The sequence below is a fragment of the Rana temporaria genome, chromosome 1, assembly GCF_905171775.1.
Source record: "Rana temporaria chromosome 1, aRanTem1.1, whole genome shotgun sequence".
Lineage (NCBI taxonomy): Eukaryota > Metazoa > Chordata > Amphibia > Anura > Ranidae > Rana > Rana temporaria.
Window position 1 is genome coordinate 568,700,575 of NC_053489.1, and position 13,901 is coordinate 568,714,475.

Below are 13,901 nucleotides of genomic sequence, written 5' to 3' on the forward strand. Positions count from 1 at the left end.
TACGTATCGGCCTAAACTGAGGAAAAAAAATGTTTTTTTATATATTTTTGGGGGATATTTATTACAGCAAAAAGTAAAAAATATTAATTTTTTTCAAAATTGTCGTTCTATTTTTGTTTATAGCGCAAAAAATAAAAAACGCAGAGGTGATCAAATACCACCAAAAGAAAGCTCTATTTGTGGGAAAAAAAGGACGCCAATTTTGTTTGGGAGCCACGTCGCACGACCCCGCAATTGTCTGTTAAAGCGACGCAGTCCCGAATCGCAAAAAGTACTCTGGTCTTTGGGCAGCAATATGGTCCGGGGGGTAAGTGGTTAATAGAAACCAGCCGACATTTGGCTTGTGTGCATGGAAGCCGGCGGCTCATGAACCGAAAACTAGTAGTGTGTACTAGGCTTTAGATAAGCAATACAACACTTACCGGCCACCTTATTAGGTACACCTGTTCAATTGCTTGGTAACAAATTGCTAATCAGCCGTTCACATGGCAGGAACTCAATGCATTTAGGCATCTAGACGTGGTGAAGAAAACTTGCCAAAGTAAAAATCGTGCATTAGAATGGGAATGAAAGGGGGTTTAAATAACTGAACGGGGCATGGCTGTTGGTGCCAGAAAGACTGGTCTGAGTATTTAAAAAACAGCTGATCTACTGGCATATTCACGCACAACCATCTCTAGGGTTTACAGAGAATGGTCCGAAAAAGAGAAAATATCCTGTGAGCAGCAGTTGTGTGGACAACAATGCCTTGCCAAGGTCAGGAAAAACGGGCAGAGATGATAGAAATGCAACCACTCATTACAACCAAGGCTATAAATTGGACAGGCTCACCAAAATTGGACAATATAAGTTTGCAAAAACATTGCCTCGTCTGACAAGTCGATTTCAGCTTTAACATTCAAATGGTAGGGTCAGAATTTTGGGCAAACATGAAAGCATGGATCCATCCTGCCTTGTATCAACAATTCAGGCTGGTGGTGGTGCAATGATGTGGGGTTCTTTTCTTGGCACACTTTTGCTCTCTTGGTACCAATTAACCATTGTGTGACTGACCATGTCCATCCCTTTATGACCACAGTGTACCCCTCTACTGATGGCTACTTCCAGCAGGATAATGCACTATGCTTCAAAAACCCACAATGGGGTATGGACGAGAATTGTAACTATACGATACCCAGGGGATTAAAAAAAAAAAAAAAAAGAAGAATGAAACTGATGTAAAAAGTAGATGGTTACAAAATGTGATATGACAATATATGAAAATAAAAAAAGACAAAAAAAAAAAAAAAAAAAAAAAAAGAAGAAGGAGGAAAAACATTTTAACAACACTATAAGAATAAAAAGTCACACAGTAGTAAACACCATGTATGTAAAGTACAGTGAAACCTCGGATTGCGTGCAACACGGTTAACAAGCATTTTCTTTAAATCCTGACTCTATTTGCGAGTGCTGTCCGCGAGTTTTTCTGAAGGCTCTCCAGCACCCCCCACCTCTGGCCACATGCGGTATGGCATGCCATAGAAAATGCGGAACAAATAATTTTTGTTTTTCATTGACTTCTATGGGGTAAACTCTGCGGATTATGACCGTATTTCAAGGTTCCACTATACAACTGAACTGAATGGACATAGAAATCCTAACAAGTTTCAACAAATGGTCATCTTCAGGGATTAAAAACGTCACACGATCAGGCGCAGGCATGAGCGGCACTTCCGGTCCCAGAAATGATGCTCATGCCTGCACCTGGCTGCGTTTCTGATGCCGCTGTGTGCGCCCCTACGCACAAGAAGTGAGGTCATTTGTGGACAGGCACATGGAGGATACTGAGTGAGTGAATAACATATACCTCTACAAATGCGAACTGAATCGCCTCAAGGCGCTTGGCATCCATTTTCCTTTTATTTAGCCTTCAGAAAAGATGGGTCTTGAGTTTTTTTCTGAAGGCCTGGTGATTCTCTTCCGTTCGGATACGAGTTGGTAATGAGTTCCAGTCGAGGTCCTTGGACTGCAAATCTTCGTTCTCCTTTGCTCTTGTAACGGGCCTTGGGGATTTGTAGTAGATTTTGGTTAACTGATCAGAGAACGCGATTGGTGTTGTGGTATTTTATTTTCTCACATAGATATTGGGAGGCGATGCCTTGTACACGTGTGTCAGACAGAGGGCCTTGAATGTGATTCGGTCCTTGACGGGCAGCCAATGGAGGGACCTCAGGGAGGGGGAAATTAATTCCCATTGTTTTTTGCCTGTTACCAGTCGCGCTGCTGTGTTCTGGACGACTTGCAGATGGGCAATCTGGTATTTTGGGAGACCTAGGTACAGGGAGTTAGCATAGTCAAGCTTGGAGTTTATTAGAGTTCCCACTACTACTGCAGTGTCTTTTTTCGGAATGAAGGGCATGAGTCTTCTTATTAGACGCAGGAGATGGCGAGACCCACTGACTACTGACCCAATTTGAGTATCCATTGTCATGTCGGAGTCAAAAACGACTCCTAGACTTTTGACTTTGGTGCTGGGGGTAAAGGTCTGTCCAAATATCGGCGGGGGCGACCATGTTGTCCTGGCCGTTCTTCTTGTGTTTGCATGGACCAGAAGGAGTTCTGTTTTTGATCCATTGAGTTTGAGGTGTATCTCCGTCATCCAGTTGTCTATCAAAGTGAGGGATTTTTCTAGTCCGAGGTAATGGTCCTTTTTGTTGTTTATACGAAAGTAGAGCCGAGTATCATCGGTGTAGGAATTGTAGAGTAGATCCTGGTTACTGATAATTTTGAGGAGTGGGCGAAGGTAAATATTGAATAACATGGGCGACAGGGGGGTACGTGCTTCTGAAGTGAAAGATCCTAGTTTCACTGTCTGGGATTGTTTTTCCAGAAATGAGGAGAACCAAGGTAGATCTGAGTCTGCGAATCTGGCTTCCTCTGTGAGCCGAGTCAGCAAGATTTTGTGATCTACTGTGTCAAACGCCGCACTAAGGTCCAGCAGTATCAGAAGACAAGATTCTTCGAGAGTGTCATCCCATATTTTGAGCGTCTGGTAGCCTAAGTGATCTTCTCTGGCAGAGTAGGACTCATTGGTCACATGACTATGCAGCCATATAAACCTAGCATCAGATACCAGCCTAATTCCTCTTTCGTCTGAAGGAGTTTTTACATCTGCTCAATTAGACTTATGGTTTGGCAGTATTAATCAATATATATATATATATATATATATATATATATATATATATATATATATATATATATATATATATATATATATATATATATATATATATATATATATATATATATATATATATATATATATATATATATATATATTTTTTTTTTTTTTTCCCCTGCATTTACAGTGCCTTGCGAAAGTATTCGGCCCCCTTGAACTTTGCGACCTTTTGCCACATTTCAGGCTTCAAACATAAAGATATAAAACTGTAATTTTTTTATTTTTTTTGAAGAATCAACAACAAGTGGGACACAATCATGAAGTGGAACGAAATTTATTGGATATTTCAAACTTTAACAAATAAAAAACTGAAAAATTGGGCGTGCAAAATTATTCAGCCCCTTTACTTTAAGTGCAGCAAACTCTCTCCAAAAGTTCAGAGAGGATCTCTGAATGATCCAATGTTGACCCAAATGATTAATGATAAATAGAATCCACCTGTGTGTAATCAAGTCTCTGTATAAATGCACCTGCACTGTGATAGTCTCAGAGGTCCGTTTAAAGCGCAGAGAGCATCATGAAGAACAAGGAACACACCAGGCAGGTTCGAGATACTGTTGTGGAGGAGTTTAAAGCCGGATTTGGATACAAAAAGATTTCCCAAGCTTTAAACATCACAAGGAGCACTGTGTAAGTGATAATATTGAAATGGAAGGAGTATCAGACCACTGAAAATCTACGAAGACCTGGCCGTCCCTCTAAACTTTCAGCTCATACAAGGAGAAGACTGATCAGAGATGCAGCCAAGAGGCCCATGATCACTCTGGATGAACTGCAGAGATCTACAGCTGAGGTGGGAGACTCTGTCCATAGGACAACCATCAGTCCTATACTGCACAAATCTGGCCTTTATGGAAGAGTGGCAAGAAGAAAGCCAAACATGGTGGTGGCAGCATCATGGTTTGGGCCTGCTTTTCTTCAGCAGGGACAGGGAAGATGGTTAAAATTGATGGGAAGATGGATGGAGCCAAATACAGGACCATTCTGGAAGAAAACCTGATGGAGTCTGCAAAAGACCTGAGACTGGGACGGAGATTTGTCTTCCAACAAGACAATGATCCAAAACATAAAGCAAAATCTACAATGGAATGGTTCACAAATAAACATATCCAGGTGTTAGAATGGCCAAGTCAAAGTCCAGACCTGAATCCAATCGAGAATCTGTGGAAAGAACTGAAAACTGCTGTTCACAAACGCTCTCCACCCAACCTCACTGAGCTTGAGCGGTTTTGCAAGGAGGAATTGGCAAACATTTCAGTCTCTCGATGTGCAAAACTGATAGAGACATACCCCAAGCGACTTACAGCTGTAATCGCAGCAAAAGGTGGCGCTACAAAGTATTAACTTAAGGGGGCTGAATAATTTTGCACACCCAATTTTTCAGTTTTTTATTTGTTAAAAAAGTTTGAAATATCCAATAAATTTTGTTCCACTTCATGATTGTGTCCCACTTGTTGTTGATTCTTCGTAGATCTCATGGAATGACATTGTTAAATGTTTTATGCAGAATCAATTTACACAATTAAAAATTACCAAAACAAAATGGGACAGGGCACTGGGGACAGACCAGAGGGACAGGGCACTGGGGACAGACCAGAGGGACAGGGCACTAGAACTGGATCTCTTCCCCATTCTCTTGCTGTCTCCTCTGCAACTCCCATCCATCCATCCATCCTCTCTCTCCCTCTCCTATTCATCTCATCATCAGGAGCCTGTGTGTGCGGCTCCACACTGGCATTTCCCCACTTCCCACCTTTTATTCAGGCTGGCAGTGAGGGGAGGAGCTGCAGCACAGCGGGAGGTAAACAATCCAGAGCCGAGATCCACACAACTGCACAGCCGTTGACACCATAGCACAGCGCACTGACACCCCACAGCACACATTGAGACCAGTCTGCTTACAGTGCTCAGGCTGAACTGCTGGACACCTACATAGAGCACAAGGAGAAGAAAACTGCACAAACTAGAAGGCTGCCACTCTCATGTCAGGGCAACTTTCAGTGAGCGCTGCACTGCCTACCTGGGACACCCGGAGTGGTAATTTTCGCAATCCTCCACCTGACTCATTACTTCCTGCTCTCTGCTCTCCAGCTACATTGGTCGGAGGGGGGGGGGAGGGGCAAGCTCAGAGAGGTCATACTGTTAGGTCCCATGGCTTAATGAGAATTGTAAGGAGAGCACCTGTTTACTGCTCTGCCTGTGCGCGGCTCACCAGACTACTTTTCCCGAGCATGCACCTTTCCTCTTCTGCCGCCAATCGCATCGGAGCTCTAAGTGTAGGCACAGATTGAAGGGACATTGGTCATGCAGCCCTGTCATCACTCGCCCCCAGCTTAAATCCACTCGCCAAATGCTAGCAGGCGAGTGGAAATTTTGAGGGCTGCAATAAAGCACGTTTGGGATAGGGTAGAACAGAATGTTTCCAAAATATTGATAAATGATGCCACAAAGAATTAAGGCAGTTCTGAAAGCAAAAGTGGGTTCAACCCCGGTACTAGCAAGGTGTACCTAATAAAGTGGCTGGTGAGTGTATATGGAACAGAACAAAAAGAAATGCACAAAACCTGTGTTAAACTCATCCACAACAATAATAGAGATCTACAGTTATAATTGCAAGTCAACATATAATATATTTTGCATAATTTTTGTGCCATAACTAACAAGCCAATCATATCATGGTAAAAGTAAATCTAGCATGGGCAAGAGATGCACAGGTCCAATTAACACTGCTTTTTGTAGTCACTCTTATTTAGCGGAATAAGAGGCATTTAAGTAAAAATGGATAACATGTCTATAACAACCAAGTTTGTTGTTTCACATCAAGCGAGGAATATGAATGGTTGCTTGGGTACTGTAATGTTCTGTGTACATACAGTAGTATAACTTGTCAGATGTGATTCATGCAGACAGCAGAGAAACAAAACAGCAGACACAAGGCCACTTTTACATGGGACGAAATCCGCTTTGCTCAGCAGGGGATCTGTCCACCGATACCCTGTTGAGCAGAGTAAGGTTGACGAATAACGGGTCTAGGTCCGCTTAGTTTATGCAGAGCAGACATGGACTGTGCCTGCTCTGCTCTCTGGACGACCAGGTGTAAAACAGACCGACTGTCCGTTTACACTCGATTGCCTTCCAATCTGCACAAGGGAACATATCCTATTCGTTCCCCTGATTGGTTAGGAGGTAGGGGGATATGGGGATATAAATGGACACAAGTTCATTCACACCCGCCAGCCCATAGGAATACATAGACCATCTGAACAGATCCACCTAAAAAAACTGACCGGTGGACCTGGTCGGATCGCCAGTGTGTAAGGGACCTTAAAGCAAGCAATCCACGGACAGAAATTCAGCCAGTTCAGCAGGGATGAGCCAAGATTTGATCCATCTATGAGCAGGCAGTACTCAAGTTGATCCATCAATTGTCTTGGGTACAGTCTGATTTTTTTTTTTTATTTACATGCGATTACTGCTGGTTGCCATCACCACGAGCAGTAATCACTATGTTGTGCTGGCTGGGAGGGCTCCCTCCGCCCCACCAGTAGAACACATTAGCGCTGCGGGAGGCATTCCCAATAAACACTGGCTGTGTTGATGAGGAAGTCAAACAATTTGCTTTTCTTCCATCCATAGTGGAAGGAAGGAGAATCAAACCTTGGGCTGCTTTACTGCTTTTAACTGACACATGTACACACTATAGAGGGATATGCTTTCCTCAGATTTCATGTCTGAGGTTTACAACCACTTTACCTCCTAGATTTTAAAAAACAGATGCAGCTGATGTTCAGGTATTCTCACTGTCACCTGTAGTAGATGTGGGAATATAATAAGCACAGAAGGAGATTCCTCCATCCACGCTGTATAGTGGGGATAGAGTAATTAGCGAGCTTTTTTTTTTGCACAGCCTGCAGACTAAAAGAAAAAAAAACACCCTAAAAATAGTGTATGACCAGCTTATATTTACTAAAATGTGGTATGCAAACAAAAAGAGCAACATTAAAATGATTTTAAACCTTCAACCTTACAAAACTAACATGTTATGCTGGCCTGCTCTGTGCAATGTTTTTCACAGAGCAGCCCAATCCTCTTCTGGGGTCCTCCACTGGCACTCCTTGCTTCTCCCACCTTCCAACCCCCCCCCCCCCAGCAAGCCTCTTGCTAGAGCATGTACTTGTGTGGGCTCACCCCCCAAGCCCCACTACCTGCAGCCATAGACACAGACAGTGCGGCTCAGCCCCACCCCACATGCTCCCTCGTCAAAGGATTAGATTGTATTGCTGCTATCAATCTGCCCTGTGAGCAGGGAGAGAGTTGATCTGCTGCTCTTGTGCACAGCGCTGGATCAAGATTGGGCTTAGGCAAGTTTAAGGAGGAGGAGATGGGGGATATCCTGGACACAGAAGAATTTTTACCTTAATGGAGAGAATGCATGAAGTTAAAAAAAAAAAAAAAAAAAACACCTTAGGGCTTTAGGAAAATATGTAGGGTAATTTTTAGGCAACTGGAATCCACGTCTAATTACAACACCAACCAAACAGATCAATGCAGCCTATCACCTATACCTTACATAAGCCATTTTCAAACAGGGTTCCTGCAGAAGTTGTTAGGCTGTTTTCACACTGAGGTGTCGTGGGCATTGGCAGTAAAGCGCCGCTATTTATAGCTTTACTGTCATTTTTGTGGTGCCTTTCAGCCACTAGTGGGGTGCTTTTAACCCCCGCTAGCGCCCGAAAAAGTGTTAAAACTGCATGCAAAGCGCCGCCGCAGCAGCACATTGCCAGCAGTTCGGAGGAGCTGCCCATTGATTTCAATGAGCAGGGGCGCTTTAGGAGAGGTGTATTGACCGCTCCTACAGCACCTCAAAAATGCAAAAGGGAGGGCTTTGAGCGTCCTGCGAGCGCACCGCAGCAGCAGCAGCTTTTTCAGGGTGCTGTGCAGGCACTATTTCTAGTGTTATAGTGCCCGAAAAACGCCCCAGTGTCAAAGCAGCCTTAGGCTTTTCTTAAAAAATAGGAAATTTCTGACTCTCAGGTAAATTAGTATAAAATTTTAAAGAAGTACAAAGTATGTTTTTAGCGATTTTTAGACCACCAATGAAAATGGGCATTCTTCCCTCTGGTCACAACTTTCAAGAGGCCATTCTACCACTGACCACCAAAATAAGGGGGCACTTCACAGACCAAAACTATAAGGAGGGCATTTTTACATAGACCACAAAATGTTGGAAAACTACAAATTTTCACTGTCTTTTTTCTGGCCATTCCCGTTATTGTTTTCCTTTCACTTTTATTTCTAAAAATAATGTTGTATAGAGCAGCTCTGGAAGTTAAATATGCCAAGAACACCACATTCTTTATTCTTCCTTATTTCTATTCATGCAAATGTACAGTGAGCGGTGGTAGACATACCGTGTTTCCCCGAAAATAAGACGTACTCCGAAAATAAGCCGTAGCGGGATTTCGAAGCAAGATCAAAATATAAGACATCCCCCCAAAAATAAGACGTAGCGATGGCGTGTCGAATCCCCGAAAATAAGATGTAGTGATGGCGTGTCGTATGCGTAGCGGCGCGGGTGGGAAAACAAGACGTGATAGGCGTACTGTACTGGTGCAGAGCTCAGGAGCTGTAAAGAAGTCGTGCAGCCCTTTTTATCTGCTCCACGGTATCTCTAAGTGACCGGAGAGGTGTCGGCAGCCCCATAAATACGGTAAGGTACAGTGAAGTGAAGAGAAGGACGCTCTGTACTCAGGGGAAGAAGTAAAGCTTCTCCCCAGCACTGACCAGCAACAGTCTCTCACCCCACACAAACACCAGGGGATAGTTGAATAAATGTAGATTGTTATACCATACTGTTGTACCATACTTGCCGGTAAAAAAAATAAGACATCCCCCAAAAATAAGCCATAGTGTGATTTCTGGAGGAAAAATAAATATAAGACGGTGTCTTATTTTCGGGGAAACACGGTAGTAATTAGGAGGGGCGCTCTAAATCTAAAAAACATTAAGGGTTCATCATTGTTAAAAAGCTTGAGAAAAGGTTGATTTAAATATTATCATGGGGTCAAAAAAACACTGTTTATTGTGGGTTGCATTTGCAATCATCCATCCATATCTCCATGCTTTAGTTTGTTGAGAAGTCACTTTGAAAAAACACACCCCATCACATTTGTAGCCGTTGCTATATTGAGTAAGTGAAGATGATTTATGTAGAATTTAGTTCCTGCAATCAATGTGCCCTTAGCTCAGGCATGCCAGCAAGAGGGTGTGCTTAGCTGAGAAAATGTCCATGAAGGTTCAAGGGATGTTTAACCACTTAAGGACCGGACCAATATGCTGCCTAAAGACCCAAGGTGTTTTCACAATTTGGCACTGTGCTGCTTTAAAGTGGAGGTTCCACCTATCTAACAACTTAACCTTAAACACAAGGGCACAGTTAGCCTAAAAACCGTTCACCAAACAAAATTTTTTAAAACGTTTGTTTACCTGTCTTTATGGTCTGTGAAGCAGGCACTTCCTGGTCTGTGAGTGGGGCTGGGCGTGTCTATTTCTTCCCAGCATAGCCGCTATGCTTCTTGGGAATGCAGCGTCACGATGTGTGTACATTGAAGGGGGCGGGCGACTCCTTTTCAGGACGCTGCGCCGTTGTCACAGTACTGTGCAGTGCTGACAGCGCGCCTGCTTCAGAATGCCAGGAGCTAAGATGAAAACGTCCATCGCTGTATTTTATAAAGTTTACCTTCTGATGAATTAAGAAAGCTGGGCCTAGATTCCTGGGACGGGCGAGTACATTATTGTACACGTACTAAGCGGGAGAAAGGATTTTTTTTTTTAAAAATGAATTTCGGGGGAACCACCCCTTTAACTGGTAATTGCACGGTCATGCAATGTTGTACCAAAAAAAAAATTGCGTCCTTTTCTTCCCACAAATAGAGCTTTCTTTTGATGGTATTTGATTGCCTCTGCGATTTTTATTTTTTGCGATATAAAACGGAAAAAGACTGAAAATTTTGAAAAAAAATGATTTTTCTTATAACAAAAAGTAAAAAATATCGAATAAACAAACATTTTAGTCAAACATTTAGGCCAAAAATTTATTCAGCCACATGTCTTTAGTAAAAAAAAAAAAAAAAAATCGCAATAAGTGTATATTTATTGATTTTCGCAAAAATTATAGCGTCTACAAACTAGGGTACATTTTCTGGAATTTACACAGCTTTTATTTTATGACTGCCTATCTCATTTATTGAGGTGCTAAAATGGCAGGGCAGTACAAAACCCCCCAAATTACCCCATTTTGGAAAGTAGACACCCCAAGGAAACTGCTGAGAGGCATGTTGAGTCCATTGAATATTTTTCGTTGTTGTCCCAAGTGATTGAATGACAAATAAAAAAAAAAAATTTACAAAAAGTTGCCACTAAATGATATATTGCTCACACATGCCATGGTTATATGTGGAATTGCACCCCAAAATACATTCTGCTGCTTCTCCCGAGTACGGGGATACCACATGTGTGGGACTTTTTGGGAGCCTAGCCACGTACGGGGCCCCGAAAACCAAGCACCGCCTTCAAGATTTCTAAGGGCATAAATTTTTGATTTCACTCCTCACTACCTATGATAGTTTTGAAGGCCATAAAATGCCAAGATGGCAAACAACCCCCCCCCCCAAATGACCCCATTTTGGAAAGAAGACACCCCAAGCTATTTGCTGAGAGGCATGTTGAGTCCATGGAATATTTAATTATTTTTCCCCAAGTGATTGAATATTGACCAAAAAAAAATAAAAAAATTACAAAACGTCACTAAATGATATATTTCTCACACATGCCATGGTTATATGTGGAATTGCACCCCAAAATACATTCTGCTGCTTCTCCTGAGTACGGGGATACCACATGTGTGGGATTTTTTGGGAGCTTAGCCGCGTACGGGACCCCGAAAACCAATCACCACCTTCAAGATTTCTAAGGACAAAAATTTTTGATTTCACTCACACAAATATTGAAGGCGGTGATTGTTTTTGGGGTCCCGTACGCGGCTAGGCTCCCAAAAAGTCCCACACATGTGGTATCCCCGTACTCAGGAGAAGCAGCAGAATGTATTTTGGGGTGCAATTCCACATATAACCATGGCATGTGTGAGCAATATATCATTTAGTGACAACTTTGTGCAAAAAAAAAATCAGTTTATCATATTCCCGCAACTTGTGTCAAAATATAAAATATTCCATGGACTCGACACCCCTCTCAGCAAATAGCTTGGGGTGTCTACTTTCCAAAATGGGGTAATTTGGGTTTTTTTGTGCTATTTTGGCATTTTATGGCCTTCGAAACTGTCATAGGTAGTGAGGAGTGAAATCAAAAATTTACACCCTTAGAAAGCCTGAAGGCGGTGATTGGTTTTTGGGGTCCCGTACGCGGCTAGGCTCCCAAAAAGTCTCACACATGTGGTATCCCCGTACTCAGGAGAAGCAGAAGAATGCATTTTGGGGTGTAATTCCACATATGGGGGGAGTATGCTTTGCGCGTGGGTGTAAGCGTTACTGGCACTAACTAGCTACCTAGCAGCACCAGCGACACTAATACATCAGAAAAACGATCGCTTAGTGACGCTGGCAATAGGGGGTGAAAGGGTTAACTCTAGGGGCAATCAGGGGTTAAAACCTTTATTAGAAAATGTATGGGGGTACCTAATAAAGGTTTTAACCTCTGATTGCTCCTAGAATTAACCCTTTCACCCCCTATTGCCAGTGTCACTAAGCAATCGTTTTTCTGAACGCTGTATTAGTGTCGCTAGTGCCGCTAGGTAGCCAGTTATTTTTTGAGGTTCGCCGCCATGTTTTTATAGCGTTAGGTACCCCCATAAATTTTCTAACGCTATAAAAACATGGCGGCGAACCTCAAAAAAGAACTAGCTACCTAGCGGCACGAGCGACACTAATACAGCGATCAGAAAAACGATCTCTTAGTGACGCTGGCAAAAGGGGGTGAAAGGGTCAACTAGGGGGTGATCAAGGGGTTAAAACCTTTATTGGGGGGGGGGGGGAGGGGGCTACCCTGGACCTAACACTAACTGCCTGACACTAAATGCACTGCTATTTAGTGACAGTGTGACAGGGGGGGGGGGGCGACCGGGGGGTGGGGATTTGTGTGCCTATGTGTACAGGTGTCAGTGTAGTGCTTGTGTACTCACTGTTGTGATGTCTACGCTCCTCCGCCGGACGAAAACACCGACGGGAGGAGCGGTGACATCACTTCCTCCTCTGCCTGTGTTTACAGTGCAGGCAGAGGAGGGCGGAGGAGGACGCGCATGAACTAGGAGCGATCGTGAGGGGCGGACAAAAACGAACCGCCGCCCCCTCATCCCGGATCGCTCCCAGAGCCACGGGGACCGCCCCAAGTACAAGGGGGGGGGGGGGGTCGGACCCCCGACCCACGTCTAGGCAGGGACGTACAGGTACGCCAATGTGCCTGTCCATGCCATTCTGCCGACGTATATGTACGCCAATGTGCCTGTCCGTGCCATTCTGCCGACGTATATGTACATGCGGCGGTCCGGAAGTGGTTAAGATAATTTTTGGCCTAGGACAGAAACCAACTGAAGAAATGTTGAAAAAAAAAAAAAAGTTAACATGTAAATATAATAAACCTTCCTATGTATTTATTAATGCTATCAGTGTATGAATTAAAAAGTTTGTGGTGATTGAGTGTGCTTACTTCAACTTTAACACACATTACACAAGTTAGCACAATGTGGTCCCAAATCTTAGTGGTGTACCACAATAGAAAAAAAAATGCTTTGTGGCCATTCTAGCGTGTTAGAAGTCCGGTCATTGATATGGGCTGCCTCAATACAGTACATGATGCAATGCAGTAGAATAGCGAAGTGAGAACAGAAAACACAAGGATTGAATTGTAATACAGGTACAATGTGTTTTCACTTTAGTATTAAAGCGGACCTTTTTTTTTTTTAAACTTTCCATCTATTAAATCTTCTGTCCTTGTTTTAACTTTGAATAGTAAATACCTTATACAGCCCACTTCCTGTTTCTTGACTGGTAAAAAACCTAGGCTTAGGACATCATGCATAGCTCTCTATCTCTTGCCTTTGCCAGAAAGGGAGGGGGGTGGGATGAGTCATAAGATGGCCAATGAGAGCTGCAGAGCTGGAGGTATGACCATCCATACATAAAAGTGTAACAAATCAGCCTTGAGATGGATGGATGAATGAATGCCACGCCGCTTAGCCAGGTCACAGGGCAGACAAGAAAATAATGGCGAGAGATAGCCCCCATCATAGTGTAATATGTCAAAACGCCACTTTATTAAAAGAATAAGTCAAATGCACTCACAAAGAGTATACAGTACTGTCAAGGTGTGTTGTATCCGTATTATGGGATATACAGTGCATTGAAAAAAAAGGATTTTTGTACTCACCGTAAAATCCATTTCTCTGAGTTCATAGACGGACACAGCCTTCATTGACCTTAGGGTTATGCTTCTTCCTACCAGGAGATTTAGGCAGAATTCTACAGCACTTAAGGTGTTAAAAACTTTCCTTCATGCTGCTCCTCCCAGGGGGCGTGGCTCCCCCAGGCATAACCCACACCCTGCTTTAGCAGCCTCAGTTCGTAACAAGCAGTACAAACAAAGGAGGGGTGGGTGCTGTGTCCGT

The 13,901-nt window shown here is 43.2% G+C and overlaps 1 protein-coding gene across 10 annotated transcripts in view; it reads right to left on the reverse strand.

The window, feature by feature from the left end:
* PCM1 (pericentriolar material 1) overlaps positions 1 to 13,901 on the reverse strand; it is a 229,552-nt gene that overhangs the window by 174,521 nt on the left and 41,130 nt on the right. The window lies entirely within an intron of this gene.